General features: G+C 44.7%; 1 long non-coding RNA gene across 1 annotated transcript in view; it reads right to left on the bottom strand.

Annotated features, from left to right (window-relative positions):
- The window catches only part of LOC140386690 (uncharacterized), a 33,327-nt gene extending 30,674 nt beyond the window's left edge, over window positions 1-2,653 (bottom strand). Inside the window, exons 1-2 of the long non-coding RNA XR_011933651.1 lie at window positions 2,545-2,653; window positions 1,182-1,232 (exon numbers count right to left, since the gene is read on the bottom strand). This is a non-coding gene — a long non-coding RNA (uncharacterized lncRNA). The remainder of the gene's footprint in view (window positions 1-1,181; window positions 1,233-2,544) is intronic.
- Between the last annotated feature and the right edge of the window lie 16,314 nt (window positions 2,654-18,967).

The following is an 18,967-nucleotide window of genomic DNA, read 5'->3' as shown; positions in this document are numbered from 1 at the left end:
GTGAAATTGTTTAACTGTCTCCAAGGAACAAGAAGAAATACTTTGCAGCCAACAGTTCTTTAATGACATCATCGACCATTGTATTTAACCATCAGTGAAGTGTTACAGCTGTTGACGAAATTTGTTGTATCTTTTCCAGGACTTGCTCCAATCTCTACATTCATCTCGATTTCAGCCTTAGCAAAGGTTTCTATCGATCAGAGATCAAACGTTGAAAGATGGAGTAAAGCGTAGAAATCAGAAAGGTGCTTTTAGTGAATTCAGTGGATGTTAATTTTCTAAATCTGAAATAGGGAAGGAGCTACCCGTACAGATGTCAGTTCTTTGCTCCGCTACCCTGTTTTTGATGATAAACACTTCTATTTTCCACTGTCTGCTGTTCCCCCAGTCTAAACAGGACATGGTGACTGAGGGTAGATCGTGGGGGATCTGTAGCGTTTCACCAATGGGACAGGCAGACAGCTGCAGGGGCACTTCCTTTTATTGCCTCATGTCAGGAACACCTCGGGCGGGATCCTGTGATCCTCAGGCTAAGTGTTGACGCCGTCGTAAACGGCGTTGCGTTTTACGACTGCATCAACAGGCCCCCAGGATCAGCGATCCTGCGCCTCACAGAGGGCCAGCACGGCACTGGAGTGACTCACGCAGCTCCAGCTGCTGATACCGGTGTCGCGGGTCTGCGCATGCGTGGTACGGCTGGCGCAAACTCACGCATGCGCGCTAGTTTCCTTCTCCGCGCTGGCCCCGATGCCACATGACGGAGAGCTACAGGGCCCGGCGCGGAGGACCATAGGCCCCCACCAGGAGAGGCCGGCCCGCCGATCGGTAGGCCCTGATCGCGGGCCAGGCCACAGTGGAGGCCCCCCCCCACCGGGGTCGGATCCCTCCTCCCCCCCACCAGGCTGCCCCCCGCAGTATGAACGGCACAGTGCCGAGGGCCTGTGTTTGATCCTGGTCCCAGTCACTGACCTGTGGAGTTTGCACATTTTCCTCGTGTCTGCGTGGGTCTCACTCCCACAACCCAAAGATGTGCAGGATTGGCCATGCTAAATTGCTACTTCATTGGAAAAAAAGAGAGACCCCTGCAAAGAAGCCACCCATAAGAGAAGCCCTGCTTGGAAGATAGACAGCAGTCCAAACAGAGACAGTTGGGGAAAAAAAATCACTGCTTTGAAACTCACCTGTGCAATACACCTGCTGTCTCAGACAAAGGATGCACCACCTGTCAATTCCTGGAAAGAGAAAATCAGTCAGCTGGGGTCAAATTCCCTCAAATCTTTGATCTGCAAGCCATTCATACATATCCTTTAACTAGGCTGTGATTGACAGCATCCATATACACCCAGCTGTCTGCACTGTTGAATTAATCTCCTTTCAGCTGGAGTGGTTTTCAAGTAGTCAGCAGTGAAACTAACCTTAAACATCGAGCTATCATTGACAACTCGTACCATATCAAAGCCAGGTAAGTGCTTTAAGTTCTCTTACTTCCTCTTTTTTCTACAGAAAGCACTTAACTGTCTTTGATGCGGTCCAGGAGATGTCAATCACAGCTAGATGTTTATAAACATTTATAACATTTAGGAATGGGATGAAGAGATGAAGAGAACTTTCTTCACCTAGAGAGTAGTGAGCATGTGGAATTTGCTATCACAGAAAGCAGTTGCAGACAAAACATTATGGGCGGGATGCTCCAGCCCCATTTTCCGGTGCGGCATGCCCCCACCGGCAGCAGGATTTTCTGTTCCTGCAGCCGGATAATGGGTTTCCCATTGTGGCCACCACATGCCATTGGGAAATCCGCGGGCATGAGTGCACTGCCGGCGCAGCGGAGGATCCCACTGACAGAGAATCCTGCAGTATATTTTTTCAAGTATTAGTTAGGTAAGGCTCTTAGATCTAAAAAGATCAAAGGATATGGGGGGGGGATAATGGGAACAGGTTACTGAGCTGGATGATCAACCATGATCATAATGAATGGCGGAGTAGGCTCGAAGGGCCGAATGGCCTGCTCCTGCTCCTATTTTCTATATTTATAGCTATGTTTATGCCTTGTCAAGTCACATGGCAACAAATTCATATCCAAGATTGAAACCATGGAAGCATTTGCAAAGATGGGGAGACTGCAAGATTTTTTTTTGAATGGAAGCGCTAAGATGCGTCAAATGTGTGTCCTTATCTTGTGAACAGTACATTATTTTAAACATGCCATCAGGGAATTAAACAAAAAAAATGTTTTTATTTTTAAAAATAAATTTAAGGTCCCCAATTATTTTTTTCCAATTAAGGGGCAATTTAGAGTGGCCAAGTCACCTAGACTACACATCTTTGGGTTGTGGGGGCGAAACCCACACAGACACGGGGAGAATGTGCAAACTCCATACGGCAGTGACCCAGGGCCGGAATCGAACCCTGGTCCTCGACACCGTAGGCAGCAGTGCTAACCACTGCACCACCGTGGCGCCCATGCCATCAGGGAGTGTCACGTTAATGACACAAATTAATAATGGTCAAACACTAGCCCAAGTAAAATCATAAACTGTGTACCTCAGTAGCTTGCCAGTCTATCTTCTCCTGGCTAGTCTGTTTTCCATTTGTACCAGGAGCTAGTTACAAGCAGCAGCTCTCCTGCCAAAAAACACTGCCTTGCCACTGTGCATAATCCTTACACAGGCAGCCAGGCGTGACTAAACAAATGCGATGTATAAGGTTACCAGGGAGTCAAATGCATCACCAGTAAATGTTCACCACAATTATTCAGACTGGGGATTATCTTGTAAACATGATTAAAAATCTAGCTGATTGCGAAATAGTTTCAGATTTAATATTTACCGTGGGTTGCTTTAATAATGGATTTATTAAAATATTGAGAAATACAATTTCATTTCGAGAATGTTGTCTCCTGAGGCATGTCTTACAATGTGCTGGAACATTCTTCAATCTCTGCCTGAACCAATGGCCTTTTGTACAAGAGGATAATGGACTGCACTTGAGAATTCTTGCTGTATCCATTAGCAACCAGAATTGCAAAGAAAGGATTTCTGACTTGCGGCACCGATGTCTCTTCCTCTTATACTGCTTGTATTTAAATCCTGCCCAGAATCAGACCGTGCCTTTGTACAGGAAGCCTTTGTGCCGTTTGTCTTATTTTTGTTGCTGCCTACTTTTTACCCTTTCTGTCCTGCCTTGCTAAATCATGGTAGGATATGAAGAAAGACTTTATATAGGGCTGTCCATGACATCAGGATGCCTCAAAGCATTTTGCAGCCAATTAAGTACCTTTGTAGTTAAGTCACTGTGTGATGTGCCATCAATCAACACAAGACGAGGAGTGAACAAAACTGAGGCTTGAATAAGCTAAACAGAAAGCCTCCTGGCCTCTGATCCCGAACTGGGGCAGGGACGGAGGTCGGCCACTTTTACACTGAGCCCGCGGGGAGGCGGAGGCATCAGGCAGTGGTTTACCACAATACATGTAATACAGTAACAGTTTACCACAATACATATAATATACTAACAATGGTTTACCACACTGTGATAATGAGGAAATGTGGCAGCTGATTTGATCCTGGCAAAGTAGCTCAAACAGCAATGAAATAGCCCCAACTAATGTTTCTTTGTGATGTTGATCGAGGGTTAACTATTGGTCAGCACAGCGGGAACAACTCCCCTACTCTTTTTCAAAATATTGCATTTGAGGCCTCAGTTTGACTTTTTAAAAATAAATTTAGAGTGTCCAATTTTTTTTTCCAATTAAGGGGCAATTTAGTGTGGCCAATCCACCTAACCTGCACATCTTTTGGGTTGTGGGGGTGAGTCCCATGCAGACACAGGGAGAATGTGCAAACTGCACACGGATAATGACCCAGGGCCTGGATCGAACCTGGGACCTCGGCGCCGTGAGGCAGCAGTGCTAACCACTGTGCCACCATTCCGCCCACCAGTTTGACTTTTTATCCAAAAGACAGAACCTCCAACAGCGCAGCACTCCTCTGTACTGCATCGAAGTGCCAACCTGGAGTATATACTCAAATCTCGAGCATAGAACTTGAGAAGAGCAACCTTTAGAATTAGACCGGAATTCTCCTTCCACTCATGCTTGTTTTGTTACCTATGTGGTAGGTAACATGTGCTACTCAATCCTTGGCTAATGAAGAGGTCTTCTGAATCTCGATGAAGAAGACTTGAACTCATCCAGTAGTAACAAAGGTTTATTGAGTAACTATAACTGCATGAGTTCTTTACTTTAACTTTGATACTAGTGATAAGGTTAACAAGATCTAACTACAGTAACTATATGTAACTCCACTAGCCACCTAAACTACTCTGCTATTGCCCTGGTCACAGTGCACCCCCGAAAGACCCCGAGACTCAATGTGGCTGCCTTTTATACCCCTGTTGGTCCGGCCCTCTAGTGATCATGTGGTGCTACTGATGACACATTAACCCCTTATGTACATGCACATACAGAGATCACTACATCCCCCTTTTTTTCATGTTACATATTTTCTGTATGTTGTAAAGAAAATTGAACAAACATAATGGATGCAGCTTGCAAATGCATTACATAAAATCAATGAATTAGTCCGTCAAATGTGAATACATTTAGTCTCTAAGGTTTTTTCGCTTGCGTGAAATAGGTAAACAAATGATGTTGTGTACAAGTGGTGATGATCTTCATGATTACACAAAGCCAATTAATATTTATGAGTCCAATCTTAATAAAAGGATTTGTGAGTCCAAACTTTATGAATTTGTTTGGTTGAGTTGTTTTCGTCTTCTGCTGTTGAAGTGGTGATGTTGATATTAGTATTTCTTTGTGAACGTTGTCAGTGTTCTTGTGTTTAAGTGACCATCAAGTCATCATGAGGTGTTCGAATGGTCGAATCACTTTGTTGTCTGATTTAGACTTTCTTTTTTTTAATCTATACTTGTGGTAGTGATTCTGTGTTACACCATTGTCTGACCTGGACTTTCTTCTGTGCTTGCGGTATTGATTCTGTATGTCATCTTTGTTGTCTGACCTGGACTTTTTTCTGTGCTTGCGGTATTGATTCTGTATGTCACCTTTGTCGTCTGACCTGAACTTTTTCCTGTGCTTGCTGTATTGATCTAGTGTGTCATCTGCCTTGAAAGCTGGCGTACTTGCTTGTTCTGGAGCAGATGTGAATTTGTGAGATTCTTTGTCATGCCTTGGCATGTTTGTAGTCTTGTCATCGTTTTGCAGTGTGCTGTGGCATTTCCTTCATGTGCAGAGTTGTACCATATTGTACAGGTTGTTGTTTCAATGTTGTTGTTTCTGTCATTTCTGTGTTTGTTTTCATTGTCGTTCTTGTTGTTGTTTTTGTCGTGCTTGTTGTTTCTGGTTTTTCTTTTTTTTCCGCTGTTGTTCTTGTTGTTTTTCTTGTTGTGCTTGTTGTTTCTGTATCTTTTTGTTTTCGTCGCTGTTCTTGTCATTTTTCTTGTCATGCTTGTTGTTTCTGTTATGCTTCTTGTTGTCTTTGTTGATCTTGCAGCGTTGCATTGTGTTTTTGTTGTTGCTGTTGTTCGTGTTTCTGCTGTGTGTCTTGCGGTGTTTGTTGTTCTTGTTGCGCTCAATGAGTGTTCCATGTGGATGATTTGAGCCATTGTCACAGTTATTGCCTGAATGCTCGTAGTATTCGGAATAAGGTAAATGAGTTGATGGCACAAATCATCGTGAATGACTATGATTTAGTGGCCATTACTGAAACATGGTTAAAGGATGGTCATGACTGGGAGTTAAATATCCGAGGGTATCAAACTTTTCGGAAGGACAGAGTGGATGGTAAGGGAGGTGGTGTAGCTCTGTTATTTAAGGATGATTATATTCCGGGCAACAGTAAGGGATGACATCGGTGCTATGGAGGATAAGGTTGAATCCATTTGGGTGGAAATCAGGAATAGTAAGGCGAAAAAGTCAGTGATAGGAGTAATCTATCTGCCACCAAATAGTAACATTATGGTGGGGCAGGCAATAAACAAAGGAATAACTGATGCATGTAGAAATGGTACAGCAATTATCATGGGGGATTTTAATCTCCATGTCGATTGGTTTAACCAGGTCGGTCAAGGCAGCCTTGAGGAGGAGTTTATAGAATGTATCCATGATAGTTTCCTAGAGCAGTATGTAATGGAACCTACAAGGGAACAAGCGGTCCTAGATCTGGTCCTGTGTAATGAGACAGGATTGATTCAGGATCTCATAGTTAGGGATCCTCTCGGAAGGAGCGATCATAATATGGTGGAATTTAAAATACAGATGGAGGGTGAGAAGGTAAAATCAAGCACGAGTGTTTTGTGTTTAAACAAAGGAGATTACAATGGGATGAGAGAAGAACTGGCTAAGGTAGACTGGGAGCAAAGACTTTATGGTGAAACAGTTGAGGAACAGTGGAGAACCTTCCAAGTGATTTTTCACAGTGCTCAGCAAAGGTTTATACCAACAAAAAGGAAGGACGGTAAAAAGAGGGAAAATCGACTGTGGATATCTAAGGAAATAAGGGAGAGTATCAAATTGAAGGAAAAAACATACAAAGTAGCAAAGATCAGTGGGAGACTAGAGGATTGGGAAATCTTTAGGGGGCAACATAAAGCTACTAAAAAAGCTATAAAGAAGAGTAAGATAGATTATGAGAGTAAACTTGCTCAGAATATAAAAACAGATAGTAAATGTTTCTACAAATACATAAAACAAAAAAGAGTGGCTAAGGTAAATATTGGTCCTTTAGAGGATGAGAGGGGAGATTTAATAATGGGAGATGAGGAAATGGCTGAGGAACTGAACAGGTTTTTTGGGTCGGTCTTCACAGTGGAAGACACAAATAACATGCCAGCGACTGATGGAAATGAGGCTATGGCAGGTGAGGACCTTGAGAGGATTGTTATCACCAAGGAGATAGTGATGGGCAAGCTAATGGGGCTAAAGGTAGTCAAGTCTCCTGGACCTGATGGAATGCATCCCAGAGTGCTAAAAGAGATGGCTAGGGAAATTGCAAATGCACCAGTGATAATTTACCAAAATTCACTAGACTCTGGGGTGGTCCCAGCGGATTGGAAATTAGCAAATGTGACACCACTGTTTAAAAAAGGAGGTAGGCAGAAAGCGGGTAATTATAGGCCAGTGAGCTTAACATCGGTAGTAGGGAAGATGCTGGAATCTATCATCAAGGAAGAAATAGCGAGGCATCTGGATGGAAATTGTCCCATTGGGCAGACGCAGCATGGGTTCATAAAGGGCAGGTCGTGCCTAACTAATTTAGTGGAATCTTTTGAGGACATTACCAGTGCGGTAGATAATGGGGAGCCAATGGATGTGGTATATCTGGATTTCCAGAAAGCCTTTGACAAGGTGCCACACAAAAGGTTGCTGCATAAGATAAAGATGCATGGCATTAAGGGGAAAGTAGTAGCATGGATAGAGGATTGGTTAATTAATAGAAAGCAAAGAGTGGGGATTAATGGGTGTTTCTCTGGTTGGCAATCAGTAGCTAGTGGTGTCCCTCAGGGATCAGTGTTGGGCCCACAACTGTTCACAATTTACATTGATGATTTGGAGTTGGGGACCAAGGGCAATGTGTCCATGTTTGCAGACGACACTAAGATAAGTGGTAAAGCAAAAAGTGCAGTGGATACTGGAAGTCTGCAGAGGGATTTGGATAGGCTAAGTGAATGGGCTAGGGTCTGGCAGATGGAATACAATGTTGACAAATGTGAGGTTATCCATTTTGGTAGGAATAACAGCAAAAGGGATTATTATTTAAATGATAAAATATTAAAACATGCTGCTGTGCAGAGAGACCTGGGTGTGCTAGTGCATGAGTCGCAAAAAGTTGGTTTACAGGTGCAACAGGTGATTAAGAAGGCAAATGGAATTTTGTCCTTCATTGCTAGAGGGATGGAGTTTAAGACTAGGGAGGTTCTGCTGCAATTGTATAAGGTGTTAGTGAGGCCACACCTGGAGTATTGTGTTCAGTATTGGTCTCCTTACTTGAGAAAGAACGTACTGGCACTGGAGGGTGTGCAGAGGAGATTCACTAGGTTAATCCCAGAGCTGAAGGGGTTGGATTACGAGGAGAGGTTGTGTAGACTGGGACTGTACTCGTTGGAATTTAGAAGGATGAGGGGGGATCTTATAGAAACATATAAGATAATGAAGGGAATAGACAGGATAGATGCGGGCAGGTTGTTTCCACTGGCGGGTGAAAGCAGAACTAGGGGGCATAGCCTCAAAATAAGGGGAAGTAGATTTAGGACTGAGTTTAGGAGAAACTTCTTCACCCAAAGGGTTGTGAATCTATGGAATTCCTTGCCCAGTGAAGCAGTAGAGACTCCTTCATTAAATGGTTTTAAGATAAAGATAGATAGTTTTTTGAAGAATAAAGGGATTAAGGGTTATGGTGTTCGGGCCGGAAAGTGGAGCTGAGTCCACAAAAGATCAGCCATGATCTCATTGAATGGTGGAGCAGGCTCGAGGGGCCAGATGGCCTACTCCTGCTCCTAGTTCTTATGTTCTTAGTGGTGTCAGTGTACATTGTGGTATCTGTTACATTGAGTGTTTCTTCTTGAGAATTGTGAGAATGATCTGATGTTGCATTGATGTTGGTGACATCAGTCATTTGTGGTGGATTTGATTCCTCTTCTTTGCTTCCTTGGTACTCCTCTTCTAGAGTCATTTCTGGTTCACTTGAATCATCATTGGTTTCTTGGTGCTCCTCTTCTGGAGTCAAAATCTTCACGATTTCATTCTCTTGTGGGTCTTGGTGCCCCTCTTCTGGCGTCAAAATATTCAAGATTTCAATTGACGTGGTCTCTCTGGACGTATGAGTCGCCCTTCTCTGATTATTGAGTGCTTCTGTCCCGACGAGCTGAGATCTGTCAGTCTCGCTGTGATCCTGCACTTCCTGTAGGGGAATTGTGACTTCTTCGTCACTTATCTCACATACAGTGGGTAGACATTCAGTGTCTTCTTGTTGGTTAAATGAGCTGGGTTCTGGTGGCTCAAATAAGCTGGGTAGACTGTCATAGTCTTTTTGTTGTTCATGTGAGCTTGGTAGACTTTCATAGTCTGCTGCTGGTTGTGCAGATAAGGTGGATAGTCTTGTTCATGCATGGCGTTCGCTATGAAGTGTTTGCTTGCTTCCATTTTTGAGCCTGTCACTGAGCTGTCTGTGGAGGCTTGCGTCGCTCTCTTTGTGGAGGCTTGTGTCGCTTTCTCTGTGGAGTCTTTCATCGCTCTCTCTGTGGAGTCTTTCATCGCTCTCTCTGTAGAGTCTTTCATCGCTCTCTCTGTGGAGTCCTTCATCGCTCTCTCTGTGGAGTCTGTCATCGCTCTCTCTGTGGAGTCTTTCATCGCTCGCTCTGTGGAGTCCTTCATCGCTCTCTCTGGGGAGTCTTTCATCGCTCTCTCTGTGGAGTCCGTCATCGCTCTCTCTGTGGAGTCGTGCAGTGTTCTCGCTGTAGAGTCGATCTGTGCTCTCTGTGTGGCATCATCTTCTTCTTGGGTATTGCTGTCATCCAATGTATCGACGATCTGCCATGGCATCATGGTATGGGATTCATCTACCATGAGAAGAGTCTTGTTGAGCGTTTCAACCGTGTTGCTGATGCAATAATCATCAATTCCGAATAACTGATCCATGTCTGAGCAGTAGTCTTCAATGAACAAATCATCTCTTTTTGTTTCGGATTTGTCATTGTTCTTTCTATATCCAATGAAGAAATCATCTTCTGGGTAGTATTCTTCAATGAACAAATCACTGTGCTCTCCTCTTTGGGTGGTGCAAACTGCTTGTGCCAAGGTGCTACGGAGGTTATTTTTAACTGCTGGTGTAAGTTCGGGCAGTGTTCTGTCTTTTGATGTCAGAAAATTTGGTTTTGCAGCTTTAAATGTCTTTTTGTTCATTTCCCTATTAAGTGGGGGTGGTGCGGGTCCTCTGACATCATGACGCTCGTGATGTCATACGTAGGAATCGATTGCGAATGCACAATTTGAGTTTCCTTTACTGTGCCCTCTTTTCGCAACTGCACATGCGCGTCTTCTCGAGTGTATTTTGCTGTTTTCCTTCTTTCTGAGCAGTGCGCATGTGCGTACAGGCCGAAACGCTCTCGCTCAAGATGGCTGCCAATCAAAAAGCGCTGTTGCATCGAGTGAGATCCTGCCTCTGCCTCGTGGTGAGTGTTCGCGCCATTTTCACCGATTTTGCTTTCTGGATACTGATTCTGTGTTTGTAAAGACTCACAGTATTGATTTTGTTTTTGTTCATAAGCAAGGCATTTTTGTATAGCAGTTTTGCGAGTTCTTATCGTGTGAAAGTTCTTCCTTCAAATTTTTGTCAGATAGTCCTGAAATTAATTGATCCATTATCATAGTGTCTCAGAAATCAGCATAATCACAGCATTGTGGTATTAACTTGAGATTTGTGTTAAAATCAGTGATGGGCCCTCCATTTCTCTGGCATTTATGACAAGAGTTAAATCTTTCCAGCATCTCTCCAGACTGACTCTTGCAGTGTTCATCAAATGTTTTGAGTATTACTTCTATTTTGGTGTTGTCTTTACCTTCTAAGTAATTAAAGCAATTATAGATTTCTCTAGCTTCATGCCCTCCTATTGAGAGTAGTAGTGCTATTTTCGTTGCATCAGAGACCATGCTTAAATCATTAGCTGCGATAAATATTTGGAATATCTGCTCAAACCTTTTCCAGTTATAACTTAAATTATCAGTTGTTTCCAGCTGCCTTAGAGGTCCGATGAGTCCCATAGTTAGTTGTCGAGGATCCATTTGCTGCGAAGTCTTCCACAGTCGAATATCCGGTCTGAATTTTCTTCTCTTTTTTGTCTAACCTAATCTAACTAGTTCTGTTGAAGCCAACACGCCTGGTACCATGTTTTGTTACCTGTGTGGTAGGTAACATGTGCTACTCAATCCTTGACTAATGAAGAGGTCTTCTGAATCTCGATGAAGAAGACTCGAACTCATCCAGTAGTAACAAAAGGTTTATTGAGTAACTATAACAATAATTGCATGAGTTTGTTACTTTAACTTTGATACTAGTGATAAGGTTAACCAGATCTAACTACAGTAACTATACATAAGTCCACTGGCCATCTGAACTACTCTGCTATTGCCCTGGTCACAGTGCACCACCGAGACCCAATGTGGTTGCCTTTTATACCCCTGTTGGTCCGGCCCTCTAGTGATCATGTGGTGCTACTGATTACACATTAACCCCTTGTGTACATGCACACATAGAGATCACTACAATGCTGACAGGATTCTCGCAGCAAATGGCGTTTTGGCTGAGAGCCAAATTTTCCTTTCTCACTGGTGGCGGCAGCGGGGCGAACCCAGATCGGAGAATCCAGGCCTTAGAGGTGAGCGGGCCCTGCCTCAATAGGTGCTAATATACTTCACCTCCGACACTGATCTTCATCTGCAAATATTGAATCCAATTGCACCATATCAACTGATGCCCTACTCTGAGATTAACTCAAAATAAGGGTTTGAACCTTGCAATTTCTGCACCTATATGGCCCAGTCCTTTAACTGACTGGCACATCGCAAGTCACAGCTATTTAAAAAAAATAATATGGTCTGTGGTATAATATAAATGTGGCAGTGGTGGGAACTGAGAGGAATTAAATGAATTTAATTCTAATTGTTAAATCAACAAAGAAAGAAGCATTATTTCATTTACTTTCATGGGATGAAACAAAACGTCATAGAAAATTGTTTTACGAGCAGAAGAATGCTTAGGGTGGTATCTTAGCGATCGCTTAGGGATCTCCCGACATCTATTGGCTACGTTGCACCGCGCTGCCTTTCCGGCGTGACGCAGCTGGTAGATCGCGCCCAAAGAGTTAAATGTGAATTGATTCCACCAGTAAATTAAAAATAAAACTACGGTAAGTTTGAATAAAATTAGTCTTCATGGGTCTGCAAGGAACTGGAGCAGCACACTGTTCCCAGTGGCCATTGTTAACATTACAACAGAATGAATGTTGATACCTAGCAGTGAAGGCGGAAAACAGGGAAGCACATTGCAGCATTAAAGCCTGGGGAATCAGTAGAATTTCTCCAAGTCTTTCCATGCTTTCCACAGACCATTCTGGCACAAGCAAAGGTAATTCAGCCCATCAAGTCTGCACTAATTGATTGCTCCAGCCATCAAAAACCAGCCACACTGCCCTGATGCCTCCAATATTTCCCACTCCTTGAAATATTTATCCCATGTTTCCCCATACATTGCACCATAGTTTCTACCAAAACCACTTCTTGCAGCAAAGGAACCCATGGTGACATAGTGGTATTGTCATGTGAGAGTACCTTTAAGAAATGGGTGTTTTTATAGAATAACTGTAGTGAGAGTACCTTTAAAAAATGGGTGTTTATTACTGCAGTGATGTCAGAGAGTGGGTGGAGCTGGGCTGTCAGTCTGCTTTACTTTCATTTTTGAGCAGGCTGTTATAGAGTGAGGTTTTAGTTTAGTTTTCAGAGTGAAGAGCTGCAGTGAAAGCCAGCAGATGTGCATGGATCTCTCTACAAGCGAAAGAGTGTTCATTTGAGTGATTTCAAAGGGATAACTGCTCCCATTCGAGAATTTAAACCTGATCTTTGTGTTAAAAGGGTCTTTTGTCTTCTGGATGTTGTTTGGGGATTTATTAAGGATTACTTAGTGTTGTATTCTTTGGGGGTTGTATTTCAATTGATGGTTGCTAAGATGTTCACTGTGTGTTTTAAAAAGGTTAACTTGAGTTCATAGAATAAACATTGTTTTGGGTTAAAAAAATACTTTTCCATTTCTGCTGTACCACACTTGTAGAGGGGGCCATGTGCTCCCCATACCACAATCTATTAAAAGTTGTTGGTCAGGCGAACTCCATGATACACTTTGGGATTCTCTAAACCCTGGCTCATAACAGTATTGCCATTGGACTAATAGTTCGAAACCCAGCGCGGCAAATTTGAATTCAGTAATAAATCCGGAATTAAAAGTCGAATGATGACCACAAATCCACTGTCGATTGTTACAAATCGATAGAGTAGGCAGGAAGAAACCTTTCCCCTTGATGGAGGGATCAATGACCAGGGGGCATAGATTTAAGGTAAGGGGCAGGAGGCTTAGAGGGAATGTGAGGATAACGTTTTTACCCAGAGGGTGGCAGGAGTTTGTAATTCGCTGCCTGAAAGGGTGGTGGAGGCAGAGACCCTCATAACATTTAAGGCGTACTTAGATGTGCACTTGCGATGCCAAGGCGTACAAGGCTATGGGTGAAGTGCGGGGAAATGGGATTAGAATACTGAGGGGGTTGGTTTTGACTGGCACAGACATGATGGGCTGAAGGACCTTTTCTGTGCTGTAGACCTCGATGACTCTATAAAGCAGGATTATCCCATCATCCTCAATGTTTTCAGAAGTGCCAGATGCCAAGCACCACATTGAAGCCAACCCTGCAATACGGAGATCCTGGGTACGGCCCATGAGATGCAGGAGTTCTGGTTCTGGCTCCTTTTTATTCTGTGCCACCTTGTCCTGCATTTGGTCGAGGAGTCTGCCATATCTGGGGGTATGTGTAGGCAACAAGAAGGGGCTGCGAGACTGGCAGCATTGGTAGGTTTGTGAGCATGAGGTGGAGAATCAGAATATTAGGTGTGAGTCCTAAGTGTCAGGGATTGGTGTCAGGTGAGAGATGATTCATTTTATCGTGCGTTACAGTTTAGGGCCAGACTTTCGCTACCGGGGCCGGTAGCCCGAGTTAGAAAATTTCCCTACTCAGCAGACCTGCATTGATAGAAAGGGTCCCGTCACATGCAATTTTCACTCTGAGCAGGCAGGGCCGCTTTGGGTTTGGCCCAAAGACCCTGGAGGCCGAGCAGATGCGGCCATGGGTGGTTAGAGGTTCTGCAATTCTCTTGGACTTAAGACTGGTTGTTTTAGTAGCTTTTTAAAAAATATACATTTATTAAAGTTTTTTAACACAATTTTTCTCCCTTACAAACAATAACCACCCCCCCCCCCCCCCCACCCCCGTAACAAAAAACGAGAAATTGCGCAGAGCAAGATGTATACATGGCAAAATGATATATTTACACAGCTTTGTACACTGCCCCTCACCCGTACGTGCCAGTTTCCCCAACCCTTCTTTGTTATCTCTTGCTCATCCACCCTCCCAGGCAGTCCCCCCTCCCCCCCCCCCCCCCCCAGGACGTCCCCTCCAGCCCCCCCCCCAAGGTTGCTGCTGCTGCTGACCGACCTTCCTCTAACGCTCCGCGAGATAGTCTAGGAACGGTTGCCACCGCCTGTAGAACCCCTGCGCAGACCCTCTCAAGTTGAACTTAATCCTCTCCAACTTTATGAACCCAGCCATATCATTTATCCAGGCCTCCAGGCTGGGGGGCTTCGCCTCCTTCCACATTAGCAAGATCCTTCGCCGGGCTACTAGGGACGCAAAGGCCAGAATGCCGGCCTTTTTCGCCTCCTGCACTCCCGGTTCATCCACTACTCCAAATATTGCTAGCCCCCAGCTTGGCTTGACCCGGACTTTCACCACCTGAGATATTGCTCCCGCCACTCCTCTCCAGAACCCCTCCAGTGCCGGGCATGACCACAACATATGGACATGGTTCGCCGGGCTCCCAGAGCACCTTCCACATCTGTCCTCTACCTCAAAGAACCTACTCAACCTCGCCCCCGTCAAGTGCGCTCTGTGGACCACCTTAAATTATATCAAGCTGAACCTGGCACACGAGGAGGAGGAATTAACCCTACCTAGGGCATCAGCCCACAGACCTTCCTCGATCTCCTCCCCCAGCACCTCCTCCCATTTACCCTTCAACTCTTCTACCAACGCTTCCCCCTCTTCTTTCAACTCCTGGTGTATTTCCGACACCTTGCCCTCCCTGACCCATACACCCGAGATCACCCTATCTTGAACTTCTTGTGCCGGGAGCAACGGGAATTCCCTCACCTGTCGCCTCACAAAAGCCCTCACCTGCATATATCTAAAGGCATTTCCCGGGGGGTTTTAGTAGCTTTAAGGTCCTCCAACCCTCACCTACCACAGCCTCTCACCCTCCCAAGTCGCTCCATGCCATTCAAACCACCATTCCACTTCCAGGTCACCCCATACCCACTCACCCAGTATGCACTATAGACAGATCTCAGGAACCATGTGGAGATGATAACAAAAACTTCTAACAATCTGATGCAGCTCTCACTCATGCACATGATAAAGAAAAATCTCCTTTATGAAAACTATTACAAGATTATACATTAATTCAAATGGCCAAGCTGTTATAAAAACAAACAAACTTATATTCAGTAACTGCATCAAAGACAGTTAATTCTTTAATAACTTCTTAAAACTGCCAATCAAAATATAAACTCAGCCCCCCCCCCCCTTCCCCCTAGATGAGAGACGTGATTTTGGATCTTTTGAAACTCAGCCATTCATTCAGAATGGGTTCAACTGTAAGAATAGTCCTTCGGAAATGTCAACAATGAGCTCTGTTGAAATTGTAGGAACAGACAGTAAAGGTTTATTTTAAGCTACACCATTTGGCCTGTCAATTAAAGTATGCCTGCACTTCACTCTTACTGACAGCAGCAGCCTAGTTTTCTTCCTGCGTTCAAATGGCTGAGGATTTCATAAGGATCTTAAGGAGACAAGGGGCAGGATTCTCCGGTCTGAAATTGCGTTCGCCGATCGGCCAGAGAATCCCCGTTCATGACCAAATCGGGGGCAGCGCCACTTTCGGGATACTCTGCCCCCTCCTAAGCGGCGTATCTACGGCCTCAGGACATTGCCTGAGGCCCACCCCACAATGCTCTGCCCCCGACCGGCCAAGTTCCCGTCGGCGTCAGTCGTGTGTGGTCTCATCTGCCGGGAACTTGGCGTGGCAACTGCAGACTCAGTCCAGCGCCGCCACAGTCGGGGGAGGACTGATCTGTGGGCAGGGGGGACTTTGCCAGGGGCTGGGGGCACTGTTGGGGGGTTGTCCGGGGTGGCCAAAGGGAGGGCACTATTTGGCACGCCGGATTCGCGAGCGGCCACCGCCATGTTGCACGGCGCGGCCGCTGCAGGCCGCCGCCACGCGCATGCACGGCCACGGACCCAGCAATTCTCCGGGCCGAATCGACAGCTAGTAGCTGGGTGCTCTACTCTGCCTTGATGTTAGCCCCCAGCCAAACGGAGGTTTGGTGGCCGTTTTACACTTTTTTTCTGTCGTAAAATGCCATCGTTCTCATGCCGGCGTGGGGGACATAGCCTCAAAATCGGAGAATTCAGCCCCTTATCTGCCATTCACTTACGTCTCCACTATAAATTTGTGATTCCCACACTGCAGGTTAAGGCCATTGGAACAGCAAGAATGGGGCCTATTTAAATTCAGCACTATTTTCAAAAGGCCCTGCTGAGTTCAGGTTTCCTGCCTATACAGTTCACTCCCTGTCTTCTTCCTTTACCAATGAAAATGTTGCAGAGTGGAAATGGAGGTGGAACATCTGCATCTGGGTCCTGTTCGCCATTTTTAAAGGTCTCTGGATTCATCCCAACTCTGAGAAAATCTGGTCCGAAATTTGGTCACAATTGACATTACACTAACTATAACTACCTGGCTGATCTTTCTCTCTCCCAGTGAACAAAGATGATTTATTTTCAGTTCCATATTTTAGTCTTCATTCTTAAATAGAATTGATAATTTGTGGCTAGAGCCTCTCTTTTCTCCTCTGTCTTCTTTCGACTGTCTAAGGTGTACGCCAAGGTTTGGTAACTTGAATTCTGCTTAATTGATTTACAACCAATTCCTTTTCCAGTTATCTCTGTCTATTGTTCCATAACCTCCTCTTGTACATTTCCATTTCCAATTCCACAATTATTTCTACAAAAACAGATGCAAAATAATTATTGAATGTATTTATGATATCTTCAGCCACTACAATTAGACTCCCTCCTTCATCTCCGAGTGGTTCTATTTTCTCAAGTTGAGATGTTGAATAACACAGAGGAGGCAAGTGGAAGTCCGGGGAGAGAAATGAGAAACTCCTCGTATGACTCTTGGTTCACTCTTGTTTTTGGATCAGAAGGTTGTGGAATGGACTCCAGACTGCAGCGCACAACTCTGAATTTGCTGTTGAATGAAATCTTGAATTGAGGCTCCATCTTCCTTCTGAGGTTAACACAGGGACCCCTTGGCACTGTTCGAACAAGAGTGTGGAATTCTGCTGGTGCCTTGACCAATATTTATCCCTCAACCAACACTCCCAGAAATAGATTATCTGGTCATTTATCTCACTGGTATTTATTTGAGCTTACTGTGCACAAATTGGCTGCCCCATTCTCATGCATTCCTACCATTTGAAAGTACTTCATTGACTGTCGAGCACTTTGGAATATCCTGAAGTAATTTCAAAATCCAATTGCTTTCTTTACCTTCTCTTTAATTAGTTTTCATGTATTTTTGCGAGCGCCTATAAATTGATTTGATTTGATTTGATTTGATTTATTGTCACATGTACCGAAGTACAGTGAAAAGTATTTTTCTGCGGCCGAGGAATGTACACAGTATGTACATAGTAGACACAAGAATAATCAACAGGGAACATTGACAAATGGTACATTGACAAACAGTGATTGGTTACAATGCGGAACAAGGGGCCGCACAAAGCAAATACATGAGCAAGAGCAGCATAGGGCGTCGTGAATAATGTTCTATTCTTATAGGGAACAGATCAGTCCGAGGGGGAGTCATTGAGGAGTCTTGTAGCTGTGGGGAAGAAGTTGTTCCTATAGCTGGATGTGCGAGTCTTCAGACTGCTGTATCTTCTGCCTGATGGAAGGGTCTGGAAGAAAGCAATGCCTGGGTGGGAGGGGTCTCTGATAATGCTGTCTGCCTTCCTGAGGCAGCGGGAGGTGTAGACAGAATCAATGTGGGGGTGGCAAGTTTGTGTGATGCGTTGGGCTGAGTTCACCACAATCTGCAGTTTCTTGCGATCTTGGACCGAGCAGTTGCCATACCAGGCTGTGATGCAGCCGGATAGGATGCTCTCTCGCACATCTGTAGAAGTTTGTGAGAGTCGATACAGACATGCCAAATTTAATTAGCTTCCGCAGGAAGTAGAGACGTTGGTGAGCTTTCTTGACTGTTGCATCAACGTGAGTGGACCAGGACAGACTGTTGGTGATGGTGACCCCCAGGAACTTAAAGCTATCGACCATTTCCACTTCGGAGCCATTGATGCAGGCGGGAGTGTGCGTCGTGCTGCCAGTTTATATTAGCCATTAGACTTAAATCGTAGCCCTGTTAATCTCACTTTTAGCCTCCCAACGGCAGTGAATTACCTCATAATTCTGACTTGACTTGCTAATTTTAGCTTGTAAACATTTTCTTGACAAAAATTATGGCCTTAATGTTTCATCCGTTGGTTGCTTGGCGCAAATGTACTTCCGCCACAATTGGACCAGGAACTTGATTTCACGCTGACTTCCCAATTAACTGGCAGCCAGCGTGTGACATGTGCTGGGAAAGGCTGAGCACTGTTGGGGAGGGCGGGAAGAGGGTGCGTGCCAAGAACAGAGTTTCCAATGTGCTCCCTCATGAGGACAGCTAAGGCGGAGCTGTCTCAGGGAGCTGCAGACCTGTGAAAAATAAATAGTAATGGAAGACAATGCAAAGAGTATCATTAATGTCCCTTGAGAAGAGAAATCTGCCACCCTTACCTGGTCTGGCCGACATTTGGCTCCGGACCCACAGCAATGTGGTTAACTCTTAAATGCCTTCGGACATGGCCTCGCAAGCCACTCAGTTCAAGGAAAATTAGGAATGGGCAATAAATGCAGGCCCAGCCAGCAACACCCACATCCCATAAATGAATAAAGAAAAAGCACATGAAAACACAAACCTCAGTTTTAATATTTTATTTCGGACTGGACAGGGGCGGCAAGGTGGCAC

The sequence above is a fragment of the Scyliorhinus torazame genome, chromosome 12, assembly GCF_047496885.1.
Source record: "Scyliorhinus torazame isolate Kashiwa2021f chromosome 12, sScyTor2.1, whole genome shotgun sequence".
In the NCBI taxonomy this organism is placed as follows: Eukaryota; Metazoa; Chordata; class Chondrichthyes; order Carcharhiniformes; family Scyliorhinidae; genus Scyliorhinus; species Scyliorhinus torazame.
The sequence above is the reverse complement of the archived record's forward strand: the minus strand, read 5'-3'. Positions and strand labels throughout refer to the sequence as shown.